The sequence below is a fragment of the Canis lupus genome, chromosome 33, assembly GCF_003254725.2.
Source record: "Canis lupus dingo isolate Sandy chromosome 33, ASM325472v2, whole genome shotgun sequence".
NCBI lineage: Eukaryota > Metazoa > Chordata > Mammalia > Carnivora > Canidae > Canis > Canis lupus.
Window position 1 is genome coordinate 19,259,575 of NC_064275.1, and position 19,638 is coordinate 19,279,212.

Consider the following 19,638-nt stretch of genomic DNA (forward strand, 5'->3'; position numbering starts at 1 on the left):
GTATAGTCTTTGTCATCTCTAGGTTCAAATGAAACACTAGAAAATTGGTAATATTTGAAGGTTAAATATATGCCTACCAAATAACACAGTGGGATAAAGAGAAGATAAATACACATTTTTAAATGAATTTAAACCTTTTTTAAAGATTCCAAAGCTGTGTCTTTTAAAATATATTTTATATCTTTAGTATGTCCTAGAATTTTTATCCTTTTTTTAGTAGACTGCATCTTCCTGCACATAATAAGTGTTGAAGAAATCCATGTCGATTAGTTTAGAGTTACATTAGAGAAATAGTTCCATTTTACATTCCCCCCTGCTAAGCAAATGTATTTATCATATTCCATAACAGCTCACAGTTTGTTATACATTAACTGCTCATTCTCTGTGCCAATAAGACTGTGCTGGAACAGCAAATGAATTTGGGACGTTCATTTAAATGATTCTGCAAACCACAGGCTACCCAGTTGTCTAATGATAAGAGAGCCCCAAAGCCACCTGATCACCATTATACTCCCTTATTTTTTTGGACTCGCATGGTCAGTACTGTCAGGATCAGGATCCCAATACTGAGAAGAGTGAGAAGGAAAAGTATACCTCAGACATAATCATGAAAGGGGGCTTTATTAATTCAGGCACCAATGATGATGTGGTTAGGTTGGAAGGAGAATGGAATATAGGTTTGAAGTGCTTTATCTGCTCCAAGACCAATGCTGGTTTTGGCACTTCTCTCACTCTAGTGAGTTGCAAAAAAACAAGCAGGTGCTAGCAATCTGAGAGACCACATGCCAGCTACAGCTGCTTCAAACTGATTCAATTACATCTGCCTGAATAGTCCCAGGACATCAAACCAGTTGAAGAGATCCATAGGTTGCAAGGAGACCCAGTCTGTCCTGAGACAACCACCTGCAAATCTCCAGGTTTGGATATGAATGATCATTCTATCCCCAGGCACAGGAAAAAAAAATGGGCGGGGGGACAGGGAATGTGATATTAATTCACTTGGTTGGAGCCAGCACAAAAGGCCCCTTCTAATTTTCATGTTTAAAATCTGACAGTAGCTGAGGTCTTAAGGATACCTTGAAACAGCCTGATTTTGTGAGAACATTTCCCAAATCATTGGGTACAGCACATTTACAGAACATGCTCTTGGGATCCGGACTTCGCTCCAAACCTTGTTTGTACAAAAAGGGGCCAAGCAGCTGGGAAATTCTGGAGTGGAGTGTGTCCTCATTAGTTCCCATCTGCCACCAGAACTCAGCTCATGGCAAGTTTGGCTAAGTCCTGGTGTACTCAGGTCCAAATGTGGGTCAGTTTTAATTACACTATACAGAATTCAGTGTGCAGTTTTTAAACCCTTATTATACAGCACAGAGGAATGGGCAGCTCTCCAGCTAATCAATTTTTTAAAAGTACATATATAAAATTTTAAACCAGGGTAGACAGACAGTGGGTGGAAAAAAATATCTTATAAATGAGTACAAGGGTTACTTAAGAGAATTATTAGTGAAATTGGGTCATGAGCAAGTTCTGCTTTAAAACTTCAAAGTCAGAAACAAACTGTTCCACTGGTAAGATAGGAAACTTAAATAAGGTACACAATAACCCTTGCTCTTTGGTTTGAATAAGTAACAAGGCTGCAGCCAGTTTACAGTAAACACCTGCAGAGGCACTGGCTTTAACACAAGCAGAGATATTTCCTATTCTGTCATTCTTCACACCTCATCCCTTTCAATGTTTATCACTGATGGCAGAGACTGCAAAAAAGGGGAGAAAATCACAAACTACCTGTTAAGAATGAAAAACAAAGATGAGGGAGAAGAAAGAGAGAAAGGAGAACAGAGGGCACATGTGCTGAGTAGCAGACACTGGGCATGACTAGGCTCTCAGTGCCATCCACACAAACTGGGGCCAGAATCAACCCATGTAGTCTATGTTCAGAATCCATCCTGTCCAAAAGCTTCATCAGGTGCAGGAGAATGAAAACACTAAGCCTTCAAAGACAATAATCAGCAAAACATTCAGGAGTGAAGATGTAGGGCAATGCTGGGCATTTAGCAATAGCACAATACACCATTTTTTGATGGATAAAATGTTCATTGGCACAAGCCCTAATGAAGACCACCTTCCCCTCCCCCCAAAAAAGAACCTTAAATGAATGCTTAAAGTACAAATGTTTTGGAGGCTTTTGACCAAGTTGTCAATGAAGCTCATCCATTAAAAATGCAGCCTGAAATTCTATGGGTTCAAATATTAGCAATTTGACATGTACTAGATGTGTAATCTTAGAGATATTGCTAATCCTCTCTGAGTTTAAATTTTCTCACCTGCAAAATAAGGAATAATATCCACCTAATAGATCATTGTAAGGCTTATCAATAATACGTATAAAACATTTGTAATACAAAAGTCACTCAGTAAACGTTAACTGTTAACCCAACTGTTCTGAGTTAAATTGAGCCCTCCCCTCCAAAAGAAAAGAAAAAAAATATATTGGAGTCCTAACTAAAGTACCATAAAATGTGCCCTTGTTTGGAGATAGGGTTTTTACAGAAGTAATAAAGTTAAAATAAGATAATTAGAGAGGGCTCTAATCCAATATGATGAGTATCCTTATAAAAAAGGAAAATTTGGACACACAGATAAGCATGAAGAGATGATAAAGACAGGGAGAGAAGATGGCCATCTATTAAGTGTATAAGAAAGAAGCCTGGGACAGATCCTTTCCCCACAGCCCTCAGAAGGAACTGGTCCTGCCAAAACATTGATTTCAAACTTCTGGACTGTGAGAACAAAAATTCCTCTTGTTTAAGTTTCCTAGTTTGTGATGCAGCCTAGCAAACTAATACCCAACTAACTAAAGATTTTATTAATCATCAGTGTTTACACATCATGGTCAAAGCTAGACACTTGACATTAGGCAAGACAACTTTATGAACTCTGCTGAATAATAGTCTCTTCCACATATTGTGCTTTTTCCCTTCTTTTCTGATTGCTGTTCAGGCAGATACTGCTACAATATAAACAGGATGGCAGGAAAAAAACTGGTTTACTATAATTAAGATCATCTAGTTTTTATTAAAGATAATTAAGGGAAAATCATACACACAAATTCATAATTCAGTTTTCTACTGTTGAGGGAGTTTGCACAGGAGAGTATCAGAACACGTTACCACACTAATTCCCTTCCCAGGAGAAAAAAGAAAGATTTATACAGCCATTTACTCATTGCCAACTATGTTCCCTAAATCTGAGGCTGCTTAATTTTGTGCCAACCTTCTCAATAGGACCACCTAGTTCACTAGGATGCATGTATGAATACATGGTTCAATTGGGGAGGATGGGTTCTTCATTGTTTGCAAAAGATTGGTTTTAAGGGTACCTGACTTTCAAAAGAGGGGTGATAGTTGTCTGGGAGTTGTATCAAGAGCCCTTCCATTGAAAGGTACATTTCATAATCACAGACTTTGAGGTGGATGTGATTATCCACATCTTATGTTTCTCTTTAAATAGCCCCAGTCTTCTATAGACATGTAGCATGTATAGTTAGAAATGGTAAGTCTAGGGGTGCCTGGATGCCTCAGTTAGTTAAGCGACTTACTCTTCGCTTCAGCTCAGGTCATGATCTATTGGGTTGTGAGACTAAGCCCCATGTTCAGTAGGGAGTCTGTTTGGGATTCTCACCCTCTCCCTCTCCCCTCACTTGAGCCTGCTCTCTCTTTCTCTCTCCCTGAAATAAATAAGTAAAATCTTAAAAAAACAAACACACACACACACACACACACACACGAAAGGAGAAAGAAGGAAATTAATTTGTAGGGAATACTAATGAATGTTGTGCACCAAATAAAGCATTTTGCATATCTAATTAACTTCAATCCTCTCATCTCTCATTTAAAAGATAGATGCTCTTATCACCATATTTTAGACAAAAAATTGAGGTTTAGTAAGGTTAGGCAACCTTGGTCAGGTCACATAGCTACTGCAGTGTGGAACTGGGATTTCAATGCAGGCCATTTGGACTGCAAAGCCCCTAAATTTAAACTCAGGCAAGAGATTTAGAGTCCAGATATCCTGAAAGGTATTTGCAATTCATAGACTCCTTTAAAACATCTGAAGTCACATAGATAGATGTCTTGCTAAACCTGACTCAGTTTATTCTCCTTAAGAAGAAATCAATTATTCACAAACACAAACTTCAATAAACTTCCATCAAATTAATCCCATTATAAGAATACCTGAAGGTCCTTTAAATTCAGTACAGTGATAGTTTTTTTATGATTAGAATTCCAGCAACTTGGCATAGTCCATTTAATTCCTGGAGATAAGCGATATACTCTCAAATCTCTAGAAGGAAGGTATTCCACATGAGGTATCTTACACAGACCAAGAATCAAGAGCTCTAGTTTCAAATTCTGTATCTCTCACCTACTAGACTATATATCATTGACAAGTACATGAACTTTTCTGAGCATATTTCCTCACCATGGATATAATAAAGATGTTAGATGGATGACTATTAAAGTTTCATAAAGTTCTAACACCATGACATTTAAAATCTCTCTTAACCTATAAAGAAGTAGAGGTAGCATCGGATAAAACCTCTAAGAAATTATGTGACAATGTTCAAGTGAGGATCTCTGGTCTCAGGCAATTAGATGATCTTTCCTCAGTAGCTAAGTGATAGCAGTGGTGGTAGTGATAGAAATAATATTAGGATAGCTAACATTTATTGAGCACTTGCTATGTGAAAACCACCTGAGAATTTTACATGTGTTGCCTGATATTTAACTTGACACAACAGTATATGAGGTAGATGTTATTATTTTTCCAATTTTCCAAAGAAGTAAAAAAGGAACAGAAAAATTAGGTAAGTTGATTGGGTCTATACTCATAGTAAGTGGTGAAACCAAAAAAAGCTCTATTGACATATCTTTGTTTCCCGTTCCAGTCTGTGTGCTCTCTGAGAACAAGAACTTTGCTTTATTCATTTACCTTAACACCATGTCTGGCAAATAGTAGGTATCCATTTACTGTGTGGAATAAAAAGAAGAAAGAAAATGAGGAAGGGAGGGTGAGAGGGAAGGAAGGGTAAAAAGAAGCATATTTAGCCATACTATATCCTTAATAAACATTGATTTTCTTCCTTTATATCTTTAATCCTGAAATCACAGAAAAATCTACAATTATGCCCAGGCATCCTGTGGCTTGGCGACTTCTCCTTCCTGGGGATTCTATACTATAATTTCTGGTACAAGTCAATGAAGCAGCTACAGTTATCTGGTTTAGTACGCTAGCTAACTGATGTTCTTGCCTCATCTTTTATTTTTTTTTTTTTTTTTTTTTTTTTTATTTTTTTTTTTTTTTTCTTGCCTCATCTTTTAACTTCAAATATTGAGACTAACAAAAGAATATAGTTTATTTGAACACACTAAGGTTCTGGGGAAAAAAAAAAAGAATGCCCTTTTTACTGGCCTCTTACTCACTGGTATAAACCAAGGTAAAAGAAAAATTGTTCTCAGAAGAAAGATACTTCCAAGCCTAACAGTATCTATGAATAACAATAATTGGTGGTATCGAAATTTGAGAAGCCTAAACAAAATGTTCTGATTCACTAGATACTGGCACATTCTGCAGCCTCTGCCTTTGTCATGTGACTGTCACATGTGGCACAGGATGGATTTCTAGAGGAGCCTATCCAAAGCAGGTCTTAACTACCCTATTTTGACTTTACCCCTACTTGGCTTTATCTCTACTTATTTACAGTTAGAATTTAATGAATAGCAGAAACCATAATTATAAACATGTATACAGTAAACACAAGGCCCATTACTTATGTTTAGCAAAAACAGTTACAGATTTTTAATATAATCTGATCTTATCTGGCCTGAAGAAAGTTAACATACATTTTATTTTTGTGAATACAGTGAGGTAGAGATTAAGAAAGAGGAGGGGTGGGTGAGAGAGAGACAGACAGGAAGATGGAGAGGAAGAGATGGAGAGAAAGTGATTGCTCAGGAATACCTATGGCATTGATCATATAACACAGAAGATTTGTTTATTCCTATGCCGCAAAGTATTTCTAAAGTGACAAGTAACTCAGTCATTGAATACCTCAGCATTGTGTGAAAAATAGTTATAAAGACTTTTCTCATAGTCAGTAAAAATAAATATAAAGCATATTGCAAATAGTGTGATGTAAATTCTTGACTATAATGAGGATCAATTCTTACATATTCATTTCTCATTTTAAGGACAGAATTTATCAGTAGTCTCATCTCTGTCTAATCAGCAGTATGAGAACTAAAGGAAGTCCAAAGACCCATCCAGAATATATAACAAGTAACAGATTTCTAAGACTCCCTAGTCCTCTGTTTCTAATACAACTCCAGACATATTTTAATCATGTACGTATTCATTCAACATTTACTGACCACCTACTTCGTATGAAGCATTGTATTAAAAGGCTGTGGATAATCCTCTACATAGCTCAATACCTGTGTTTCCTACTCCAAAAGAGGTTAAATTTATATTACAGTGATTAAGAGAAAAACAACAGCTTAAATGGATCAATAAAAAGTAAAGATACACCAGCTCTAAGATTATGTGTTACTAAATATTAATGGCAACTCCTTAACTTTTCATTAAGATAGCATTATTAAGGAAAATAATGCAAGTTATTTGAATAAGTTTTCAACATCAGGAATTTGGGACTACCAAATAAGTTATTTATTTAAATACTTGTTATATAAGTTGCCACTTTTCATATTGCATTTAAAGAACTTGACCTAATTAGTACAAGCTATGGTCTCTAATAGCTTGTCTATACTAAAAATGTAGATATTTTTCAGAAAGTGGGTAGAACTATTAACATCTAAGAAATCAACACTTAGAGGAAAAAAAAATACCAGGTGACAAGGATTTGGTAAAAGTAAAGGTTAATGTTCCAGCCTTAAAATCTACATCGGGATTTTAGACCCTTTTCTAAGACTACCATTATGTAAGTTTTACTTTTTTCCCTCTCTCACTTCCACTCAACTGCAATAGACACATGCAGAAATCAAGAAATGATCTTACAATATATACTTAAATTTTCTGAATATGCCCCATGTGTCCACTAATAGCCAAATGCTTTCAAATCTGTTCAGCTAAATGGATCAATAAGTACATCCAGTCTCACATAGTGGGGTTGCCAACATGGTGAAACCGAGCCAAACACAAAATATCTCTACCAGGACAAAAATGATTATCCACCCAGTACTCCAGAGAAATCTACTCTCCCCAGGTATCCCTTAGGGGAGTTAACATGCACATTATCGAGGGCAGTCAACAGCTATTAGAAAAAAATATATTTGAGACTCAGATCAAAGGATTGGGAGAAAACAGTGAGTTTCATAATAAACAATGTAATAGTTCAAGGTCGACATCAAATTATAATCTTTCAAACTCAGAGTACACAAAATACGTAACGGCTAGAGCAAACTGCTAACAAGCTTCTCTGTGCGCTCGCTCATATGACACAGCTGCAAGAAACAATTGAGCAGGTGCAACCAAGCTTTTGAGAATTCCTGCCTGTTGCCCAGGAACCACAACACCGCACAGTTGAGATTTTAAACAGGTGCAAATATTTTTTTTCCCATTCCTCTAGTGCTTGAGACAGTGCAGCAGACAGTACATCTGCAACCACTCCTTACCTAAAACAACCACCACAGAAAATAAACTCAAAAGCGGTAAAAAAGAAAAAAGTTTGAGAATAAAACAATAATGTCAAAAAGAGTGGTTCTGCAATAGTCTCTGACCCCGTATCAGCAGTCGCTTTAATAATACAGTTCCATGAAACACTCTCTAATCTCTTCACCAGATGAATGCTTTGTAATTAAAATCATTCTGCTTCATCAGATCTTAGAAATGTTTATTTGATTTTTACAATAGAGTGAAATGCAAGGTATGTATAAAATGCACTCTTCTTGGAAGCTGTCAATATTTGTAAGTGCTCAAAAATTAACACTTTCACATTATGAAATCTGTAAGCAATTTTAATACACAAAACTGTAGTAACTTGTCAGTTAATACATAGATTTACATAACTATAGGTGGTTCATATACATACCTGTGCAGCTATGGGGCACAGATGGACGTGCAATTTATCAGGTACTCTGAAATGCAAAACAAACGTATCATATAAGTAAAAATTAATTTTCTAACTGGAGCCAGTATTTGTGCTGAGGCAGTTTCTGCAGAGAAGTAGAAAAGACAGCAGTCCTTAAAGAGGTGAATAATTTTATATCTATATTTTCCCCAGAGTATATTTCAGACCACCCCAAATTCATATGTGTGAATAAACACACACAGAGACCTTAGCAGTGTTATCAAGAACAAATACCAGCAAGGGACTAAGACTCACCACGGCCCCTAAAACGAAAATGCTTTCACCAGAGGACGAAGCAAACACTTAAAAATGATTTTTTTTTTTTTTTTTTTGGTATTCTTCCAACACTATTGCCTTCCTAAAACAAACATGACGGCTACTCTCTAAAATGAAACCACACAGATTCATCTGCACTCAGTTTGAATGGAACACCGGTTAGGAAGAAAGGTGCTTTGTGGAGCTGTCCACAAACATCCATAAATAAATAAATAAATAAATAATAAATAATAAATAAATAAATAATAAATAAATAAATAAATAAATAAATAAATAAATAAATAAATAAGAAGTAAACTTTGAATGTTCATTAACTTTAGGTTACAACAGCAAATAGAAAAGAGATTGCTTAGCTACCAGAGGGAATACCAGATATAATGCCTCAGCCCAATACACTTTGAGAAAACTGCCAGTGAAGTAGGTATCAATACAGAAGGCAACGTAAATCCAGCTCAAAGTTTGCAGAGTTTACAATTATCCCTGAAACATATTTGTACGTAGGTGGAAATTGTATTCCAACATGCGGCCTCTGGCTACTTTGACCCTTAAAAATATTCCATAATTCTTTCTGAAAGCAAACTTAAGTGTTTAGTTTATATACTTCTAAGCAGAGTTAATAAAGGTAACATGAAAGTTAGTAGGTCTACACACTTGCTTCAAAGTGTGTTGAGGAAATAATCAATTTTGATGGTGATTCAATGAAACACCATCTTCATGCACTTCTGATGGGACTGTGAATTGCTAAAAATTTTCTAGGAAATTTCTAGGAAATTCTAGGTAATAAGTTCAAAAATTTTACTCAGTAATTTTAGTTCTAGAAATCTATTTTGTATGACTGAAAACCATAAATCTACAAAGGAAATAACTATTGTGATAGCAATAAACTAAAAGCAAACTAAATGTCTAACAATGGAAAATTGATTAAATAAAGCATAGCACACATCATAGAAAGGAATATTTTGCAACAATTCAAAAAATAACTTGTGGTAGTATAATGTTATATAAACATATAATATACCAATTGCATGGACATAATGAAACTGTGTAGATGAGGAAAAAACCCAGAAAGAACATACAAAAATATGGAGAATGATTGCATCTTAGATAATTAGATTACAGATAATTTTAATGTTTGCTTTTTACTTTTCCATATAGTTAGGCTCTACAGTAAACATTACTTTTCTAATAGGAAAAAATATTAGCTGGCAGGGTAGGGAGAAAAGAAAGAAGTTATAGACTGCCATATGGAAATCATAAATCTAACCTTCCTAAGTGAAATAAATTAATTCAGTCACAATAAAATCCACTAAGTATACCTACAGTGAGAAACTCATCTTCCCTGCTTCCTCAGAGGGGTACAGCCAGGGTCTCTTTCATCCCACTGCTTTAGAATCTACACCAGTAATTCAATAACACATTTTTAATCATCTTAGTTAAACTTCTTTAATTATGCAGAGTGAAATGATGGCAAGAACAATTTAGGACTGCAAATCTGTTCAACCTATTATAGACTAATTTATTCACTAAGTCAACAATATTTAGTGAGCATCTAGTACATGCAAAGTGTTGTATTTGGCATTATGATATGCTAAAAGATAAAACAGAACATACCTTACCCTCATAGAGCTAACTATTTAAAAGTGCAAAAAATATGCTCATATACCTTCCTATTAATTTTGCTGGAAACCCAAAACTGTTTTTAAGAGATAAAGTATTAAAAACAAAAAACAAAACAAAATAAAACAAAAATATGTACATACAGCTCACATAGAGATGCAAACAATATCGTATGAGGTATTTGTGACAGATATGGTACATTTTAAAAAAAGAAACCATATATCAAGCTTATTCTTTCATATTATTGCACAGAAACTGATATTTAGGTAACATTCAAGAAAAAGTTATGAGTACATGAGTGTATATCACTTATAAAATGCTCTAATTATTTGAGTTTGTTTCTTTTATGATTGACTTTTTGTTAATAGAGAATTATATAAAGGAGACCAGGTATGAAGGCATATTAATCCAACCTCAGATGCCAGATGTCTAAGCCTGTCTTAGATTATCTAAAGCTACATAAAACATGCACAATTACTAACAGGCTATTGTTATTTATTGGCGACCAAAGTAAATAAGTGGTTACTTGCTAACCTTGCCAAAGACACTGTTATGACACTACCAGGGAAAGGAAAGGAGATAGGAGTGGACAGAAGAACACTGAGGGGATCACCAACCAAAGGTGGTGATGGGAGTGGGTGAGACCATTTTTGTGGTGCAGGTAAAGTGATGCTTCTTTCAATAGCAGTTCAGCTCCCTTTTGGCCCGTAACCATAATGTAACCAGGATTTGTCCCTCTGAAGTGACATGCAATGGTTTTAAGGTTTGGTCAGTATGGTAAGCCTGTGCAAAGTGGTGACAAGAAGGAAGAGACGCTACTCATGCAATCAACGATCTGCAGATCTGTGGCTCACAGAGTTCGGCACAGCAGCAGTTATACGAGGTAGCACTGTGGTTAAGTGATTGGCTTTTGCCATCAGATAAACCTGGAATCAAATTCCAGCTCTCTCTCTTCAATCGTGGGGTCTTGGGCAGGTGACATTTTCCCTGTCTGTAAAATGAAGATCACGTTACCCATCTTTCTAGGATCGTTTGTGTCTATTACCTGTTAGAAGCATTTAAAGGAACTGGCACAGTGCCTGCTATAAAGTGAGCATTATTAAAGGGAAGCTATTAGTACTGCTCTGGTGGTTTGAGAAAAGGAGAGGATATCTGTCCCTTTAAGTTAAAGTGCTAACCTAAGCAGGCAGTAAAAAGATAGAAAGATGGCTTACTCAAGATATCACTCTATATCCCACAGCTCGCTGTAGAGCCAAGTCAGATGCTGGATGTTTCTTGAATCAGCAACAATAGTAATAGCCACAATAAGCAACCCTAACCAGCCTTTTAAAGCACCATTTCTATTATTGAAGAGGAAGACAGTAGGGTCATAGTAACATGTACAGAGATAGTGCCCATTTTTCTGAGTGAAAAATGAAGGCTTATTTTCTATACTTTACAATCAGGGAATTGGAAATAAGGATGAGGGGCAGCCCCGGTGGCGCAGCGGTTGAGCGCCGCCTGCAGCTCGGGGTGTGATCCTGGAGACCCGGGATCGAGTCCCACGTCAGGCTCCCTGCATGGAGCCTGCTTCTCCCTCTGCCTGTGTCTGTGCCTCTCTCTCACTCTCTCTGAATAAATAAATAAATAAATAAATCTAAAAAAAATTTGAAAATAAGGATGAAATAAACGTAATTATTCAACAGGAAAGAGACCAAGGTGTTGTGGGCTCCTTAACAGTTAATCACAAGTCGCAGAATCACCTTTTTATGTCTTCTAAAGAGACCCTGCAAATAACCCAAGCTCACATATAACACAAGGTTCGAATATAGAAGTAAAAAAATATTATAATCCATTTTTCTCTCCAGGGTTGGAACATGTAAGTGAAGGAATAATGATGTTCTGACAGTCCTTATTTCTGTTTTGATTTGGAGGACAGCACAGAGCCAGAATTGTTAAATGGTGTCTTCGGAATCCCATGAAGATGACATAATCCCTAGAATGGTTTGGGTCACATGAGGGTGAAGTTGCTATCAGCACCATTCCAGATGGAGATATACTATAGAGGATTTGTGTTAAATTCTTTTTACTCCTAGGCTGGCACAGCTGTATTGCCCAATGGGAACTGAATAAGTCCAATTCTGTGCTGTGAAGTGCAGGAAAGTTTATCCTCCCTCCATACTGGTTAGGCCTGGCTAGAGATGGAAGAGGGGGGCACTCAGTGGTGCCTCATGGGCCATTAATAAATCGAATACCTAATTCATTTAAGGCACTGTAAAGGGCCTCAGCAGGGTCTGCTGGGGCCAGTGGCTCCACAAAAGAGATCTGAACCTACATTTAGACCATAAACTACTTCCCCAGTGACCAAGTGAGCATCCTTATGAACATTTTAAGTGCTTTACATTTCAAGTTTGACCTATTTTGAGAAAAGACAATTTGTAAACCAAAATATTTTTATTTTATTTCATATGTGTTACTTCTGGACCCTCTACTGAGCCGAGCTGAGTGCTCTACCATTAATTATATTGTTATTATAAAATGCTGAATTTAATCATCAATAAAGACAATTTCATTTTTTTAAAGATTTTATTTAAACAATTTCCTTTTTTTAAAAATTGAGGTGTTTTAATTTCTGTGGTTTTATCTGAACAATAAGCCTATGAAGAGTAAGAGGAATTATAATTTTAAAAGTAGACTTGAAAAACTAATTATGCTTGTTTTTGTAAATTACAAAGCTAGATTTAGCCCTTCACACTTAAACAAATCTCTCTTCCTATCAGAAAAAGGAAGTATGAGAAGCAACAGTTATCTATGTATCAACTCTGTGAACTGGAAATAGATAAAGGGCAATAAGGAAGGAAAAGGAAATCATACGATAGATACCCGTTAGGCCAAGAGCACAGTTGGTCTGTCTACACCTTTGTCAGACCACTACATGTATGAAAGACTAAGCATAAAAAAATGCTGTTTGAATTTTCTAGTATTAATGGCTACCTCTTAAAACAATTTAATATCAGATTTTACATATAAATTAATTTGAACTTTCATGTAGAAACCTGATCTATAATATACTGTAAGTAACTCTATTCTGTAATCCACACTTCACAGTATATTAAAGAGAAAGTTTTATTAAATAGATGATATTTTAAAACTTTAATTCTTATACCAAAACTTAAGAGCTATCAAGAAAATGAACCAAACTAGAATTTAGGTAAACATTAAGAATTATATCCTCATTTACAGTACATCTTGAAGTTATGATTACAGAAAGGATTTATTCTTGGGCAATGTGAAAATTCTACTGACCTGCATGTACAAGTCCCTGATGTATCAGTTTAGATATTTTCCTCCTCTAGAATATGATGTTCTGTCCTTAATCTTGTCATAATAATCATAGCGTTGCATTGTAATTATCTATCACATAAGACCATAGGTATGTGAACAGGGGTTTTGTCTTATTCACTATTACATCTCTAGTCCTTAGGACAATATCTGAAAAATGGTAGATACGGCCTAAATATTGGTTAATAAATGTTGAATGGGGATGCCTGGGTGGCTCAGTAGTTGAGCGTCTGCCTTTGGCTCAGGGCGTGATCCTGGAGTCCAGGGATTGAGTCCCACATCGGCCTCCCTTCAAGGAGCCTGCTTCTCCCTCTGCCTATGTCTCTGCTTCTCTGTGTGTGTCTCTCATGAAAAAATACATAAAATATTAAAAAAAAAGAAATGTTGAATGAATTGTGTTACAATCTATTCCTGATGATTAAGAAAATTCACATTGCATAAAAAAAAATAAGGAATTACATTCCTAAACAAATTACTTTTCAATCCTTAAAGGACTAACCTACTGAACCTCTTTTCTTTTACTTTCCATCCTACTTTTCTTCTACAAAACCAAATGATGAGAATCCTAGTCTCAAATGTTTACAACAGATTAGAAAGACTGGTTGGTTTGGCCCCAGGGTGGGCAGGGGTGAGTGCTCTAAATCCCCCATTAACAGCCAGCTGGTACAGTATGATAGAAGTTGAGTCAGGGTTCCCTCAAAGAGCTCTGCAGCCCCCAACCAATTGTGTGGTTCTTCTACTCTCTCTGAGAGGCCACCTCCAATTGATGACAGACAGATCTCACCATTATTTTATTCTTTTGTAGCATTTGTAACAGTTTGAATTATTCATGTGGTTATTGGTTTATGTGTTTATTCTTTCTCACCCCCACAAGGTTGTACACTCTATATAGAGACCACATTATTTTGCTTGGCACTCTATATCCAGGGTCTAGGTTAGTGCCTGACACACAATAAACACTCAATAACTATTAGTCAGATGCATAAATATGAGGTTTGGAGCAGCAGCTTTCAATCAAAAGAGACTATAAAATTAGGTAGGTAACAGCTACCCCTACCGTTGTTTTTTCTACATTCCAACTCTGTCTACCACTTGGAAACCTCAGTGCTGTAAGAACGCTTTTATTATAAATCCCATTCAATCAATGGCAAATCAGGAAAATTTCAAAAGCAATTCCAGGTAGGCTGAGGTGGAATATCTAGGAGAAGTAATGGAATTATAATGAGAACAGCAAACACTTCCAATTAGAAGTTTGGGGTTTGAATTCCAGCTTACTAAGTGTGTATCCTAGGGGAACTTATGTAATCTCCCTAATAGTTTCATCTTATTTAAAATGAGGGGATTTTTTTTTATAACACACAGAGTTTTTAATGGCGATTGAATGAGATTATATATGTGAAAGCAGCTGGTAGTATAATTTATGGAATTTAGGAAAAAGGGCTCCCTACAAATTAGTTCTTTCGCATTGGCCAGCCAGTCTGTAGCAAGATAGAGAGATGATTTGACTACAAGCCCAGGCACAGACATTTTAATAGAGAGAAAACAAGAGCTCAAAGGAAGAAATAAAGGAGGTGCTAGGACTATAACTAAAAAACATAAGACAGAGTAGTAAAATATAACAACGGTTAGAAATGGAAATAGATTTTAACATGATAGAAAAATTGCCAAGAAATCTATTAGCTTTTCCCTTAAGTGACACAGCCTTCTCCACATATAAATAAAATAATTGCTACTAGTATAGTTAGGAGAAAAATCAACTGAAATGTACATTAAACACATATTAGAGATTTAACATTCTTTGCATGATTTCACATGCTAGAAACTCAGCCTGTGTAAATACAGCCATGAACTTTATTATTTACTATGATAAAGTAACAGCATATCCTCCTGTATGTACTACCTGCAGAGTTATAAAAGGCAAATGTGTACTTGCTCTTTAGGTACAATTACAAGGCAGCAGAATGTTGAGTTAGGCCCTTCCTTTGCATTCTGTGCTTATCAGACAGTGGTTACCAACACTGAAAAAGAAACCTGGTATCATGGAAACTTTATTGGAAATTCTTTTTTCACACTTAGGTGCTTTCATTTTTCTCACTGCTTTAGTCAAACTTACATCAGCTCCTCAGTAAATTGTTTTCTAAATCATTATCTTTGTGTTTGTGTGTGTGTGTGTGTGTGTTCTTTGGTCTATTCTTACATAAAGAAAATAAGAGGTCTTGGATGCATTGCATATCAAAAATAACCACCATGCCTCCATACTTCCATCTCAAGGAATGCCAATCTGATATCAAAAAGTTCATCAAAAGAGTCCATTTGAAATTATAGCCTTTGCCCATCTTTGGTGATACAATGCTTTTTAAAGTTTATGTTCTCTTTAAGACTGTCATCTGCATGAGGGCTGAAATTGTGTCTATCTTGTTTTATTTTATAGCATCACCAATATATAGGATAGGCACTCAATATGCAGTCACTGAATATTTCATTCATTTATTAAATAAAAATTTATTGAGTATTTACTATGTACCATTTTTCTACGTAGTGAACATAGGAATGAACAAAATAGATGAAAACTTCTGATCTCATGGAGATTACATTTTTTTGTGGCAAGTGACAATAAGAAATATTAGTAAAATATATATAGGATGATAGACAATGGTCCATGCTAAGGAATTAAAATAAAGCTAGGGAGGGGGAAATAAATGACGAGATGGGGTATTTGGGGGTGAAATTTTAAATACGGTAACTGATGATGACATTATTGAAAGATCAGATTCAGATAAAGACCTGAAATAAACGAGGGAATGAGTTAGGAAGATATTCTTGGAGAAAAGGTAAAAGGTATCCAAGCCAAAGAAATAGACATGGAAAGGCCCTCTGGGAAGAGTATGCTCTCCTGTTTCCTATAAAATAGCAGACTAGGGTCACAGAGAAATGTTCCTTTTGAAACACAGAGGTGTTTTAAAAGAGAAAATACAAAAACACATGCACAATTTTTTCAATGTTTGATCTATGAGAAAATTTTTTCAATGTTTGATCTCATGAGAAAGAAATTAAAATTCCACGATGATAGGAAGAAAAAGGAATATAAAGGACAGGGCATTTGGCATATGATTACAATGTTACCACAATACCCAGGCATGTTATCCAATTCAGTAATAATCAGGGGATCTCAGGGACACAAGGCAGGCTTACAACCACTGTGACCACAGAGAATGGCAACCAAGTAATATACCTAGAAGTATCAAATCTGCTCTGCTAAGACACCTTCAACAACCCAGGCCATGTGGGAGTCACGTAGAAAAAAAAAAAAGAATAAGTATTCACATATCAAAAATATCAAACACGTGAAGAAAGGTTTTTCCATAAATAAGTTAGCAGATACTTAAAAATAAGTGTTTTATGTCAAACATGAACATTAAGTTAGAAAATGGATAGAGCATAGTCTGAAGATCTGAAGTGGCAATATTAATTTCAGACTTTAATGGGATAAACACTTAAAATAATAAGAAATTTTACTTTTTAAAAAGAGTTTGTTTATATTTAAAAGGGACACAGAGACAGCAACAGAGAGCACGAGTAGGGAGAAGCAGGCTCCCACTGAGCAGGGAGCCCAACACAGGGCTCAATCCCAGACCCAGGGATCACAACCTGAGCCAAAGGCAGACGCTTAACCAACTGAATCACCCAGTTGCTCCCAAATGATAAGAAATTTTAAAAGAAAAAGGCAAAAATAAGGAGAAAAAAACACAAAAGAGGCAAATTTGATTTTAAAAGGAAGACATGCATAGAATTGAATTTTTATTAAAATTAACATCTGAAATCAAACTATATCACATTAGATGTAGCTAAAGGAAGAATTACTGAATTGAAAAATAAACTCCAAGGAATTTATCTGGAATAAAAACATGAAAAACATAAAAACAGATTAAGGGATAATAAAAGACAGAATAAAAAGATCTAACATGTGTCTAAAAAGTATTTGAGAATGGGAGGAGTTTGAATTTTAAAAAGTCCTATCACATGCTGTTTATGAGAGACTTAGCTAATATATGAGAGAATGTTTGAAACTACAAGAATGGTAAAAATTAAGGTAGGCATAGTAATGTTTAAGAAACTAGATTCTAAGTGAAAGCATTATTAAATAATAAAGATGGTCATTAAATAATGAAAGTGAAACAGTTATCTCCAATAATTAGAATTTTTTCTTAAAGCTTCATATAAATAACAGGTCAAAGACTAATGAAAGCTTGAAAATTATAGAAAATATGTAGAACTTAATGAAAATGGACACAACATATAAGAAAACTCAAGGGATGCACCTAAAGCAAAGGAAAATATATAGCTTAGATTTTTATGTTAAAAAGAAAAATAGTAAAAAATATCAATTTAGAAAAGGTACAATAAAGTAAAACCAAAAATGCAAAGGCAGGAAAACAACAAAATAATGTCATGAATAAGTGAAATAAAAAACAGACCTAAAGACAGTTAATAAAATGTGGTTCTTTGAAAAGACTAATAAACAAATTGTTGGGAAGTTTTATTAAAAAGAAGGTATGAATAAATAGCATTAAAAAGGAAAAAAGAACAAATTTGTTTGGAGATTTAAAATAATTACTGAATACTATGTACAATTTTATGTATTATTGAAGCTAAATATTCAAGCTATTTTAGGACTTCTATGAAAAGACAATTTTATTGAAAAACATAACTGGCAAGAACCTGGGTGGCTCAGTTCATTAAGTGTCTGACTCTTGATTTCAGCTCAGTCATGATCTCAGGGCTGTACGATCAAGCCCTGCTTCCAGCTGGGTCCTGGGCATGGAGCCTGGTTAAAATTCTCCCTTGGGGATCCCTGGGTGGCTCAGCGGTTTGGCCCCTGCCTTTGGCCCAGGGTGCGATACTGGGGTCCCAGGATCGAGTCCCACGTCAGGCTCCCTGCGTAGAGCCTGCTTCTCCCTCTGCCTGTGTCTCTGCCTCTATGTCTATCATGAATAAATAAAAATAAAATCTTAAAAAAATAAAAAATAAAAAATAAAATAAAATAAATAAAATAATAAAATAAAATAAAATAATAAAATAAAATAAAATAAAATAAATAAATAAAATAAAATAAAATAAAATAAAATTCTCCCTTGCCTTCTGTCCCTCCCATCTTTCAAAAAATATACATATACATATATAGACGGTTAAGCATCTGCCTTCAGCTCAGGTCACGATCCCAGGTTCCTAGGATTGAGCCCTACATCGGGCTCCCTGCTCATGCTGTGTCTGTTTCTCCTTTTCCCTCTGTGTGCTTACTCTCTCTCTCAAATAAATACATAAATATTAAAAAGAAGAAGGAGAAGGAGGAGGAGGAAGTGATGCTCAGTGATGCTCTTCTCTTTGAGATAAGAAACTGGCTCAAGGTCACAGAGCTAATAAGTGGCAGAGTTTGGTGTTAGCACTCTAAAGCCTATTACTTAAAATACTACCTTCTACTGTTTCCTTATCTTTTAAAAATTACATTCAAATAGGACACTATGTCTTTATAACACTATATCTGAGTTTTGAATGCAATATAATTTTGGATTTCAGCAGTTTAATTATAATACCCCTAGGCATTGTTTTCTTAAAATTTATTGTTTGGGGTTCACTAAACTTCTTGTATCTATGTATGTTTTTCACAGAGTTTTGACCTTTATTCTTAAAATATTAAAATATTTTTGTCCCATTATTATTCTTCAATTACCTATATGGTAGATCTTTTTAAATGTCTTCCAATCCTCAGAGATTCTTCTTTATTTATTTATTCTAATTTATTTAAGATAATGTATTTTTCTATTCTAAACTTTCCATTTTGTTATATGTTCATATATCTATATATCTATATCTAGGTAGATAGATAGACAGATAGATGTAAAATTCTCTTTGAGATTTCCTACCCTTTTATTCATTTCAACAATATTTTCTTTTACCTCATTGAGCATAATTGTAATAACTCCTTTAATTTTCTTACCTGATAATTCCAACATCTGGGTCCTTTCAGGATTGTCATCTTACAGATGACAGATTTCCTTTCTCTTAAGAAATAGAATTTGTTGGGGTTTTTGTTTTGTTTTGTTTGCATTTGAACTAATTTGGAGTTTTATCTTGGATGTTGTCAATGTTAATGGTGGGTACTCTGAATTTTGTTATACAGAGCCAGAGACTGCTGGCATACTTTTGTTTTAGCAGTCCATAAAGTTGGTTAGTCTCAAATTGCAAACTTGGTCCTGTTCTGTTCTCAGTTGGTTGCTTTC

The 19,638-nt window shown here is 35.2% G+C and overlaps 1 protein-coding gene across 32 annotated transcripts in view; it reads right to left on the reverse strand.

The window, feature by feature from the left end:
* Nucleotides 1-19,638, reverse strand: part of ZBTB20 (zinc finger and BTB domain containing 20) — a 773,610-nt gene that overhangs the window by 559,316 nt on the left and 194,656 nt on the right. For 20 of the 32 annotated variants that reach the window (XR_007407881.1, XR_007407882.1, XM_049105202.1 and 17 more), the window contains one exon: nt 8,108-8,153. The gene's annotated coding sequence lies outside the window, so the exon portion shown is untranslated. Of the gene's footprint in view, nt 1-4,992; nt 5,031-8,107; nt 8,154-11,781; nt 11,968-19,638 lie in introns of those variants that run through there. The other 12 variants (XM_049105217.1, XM_049105200.1, XM_049105209.1 and 9 more) reach the window with 3 other exon arrangements.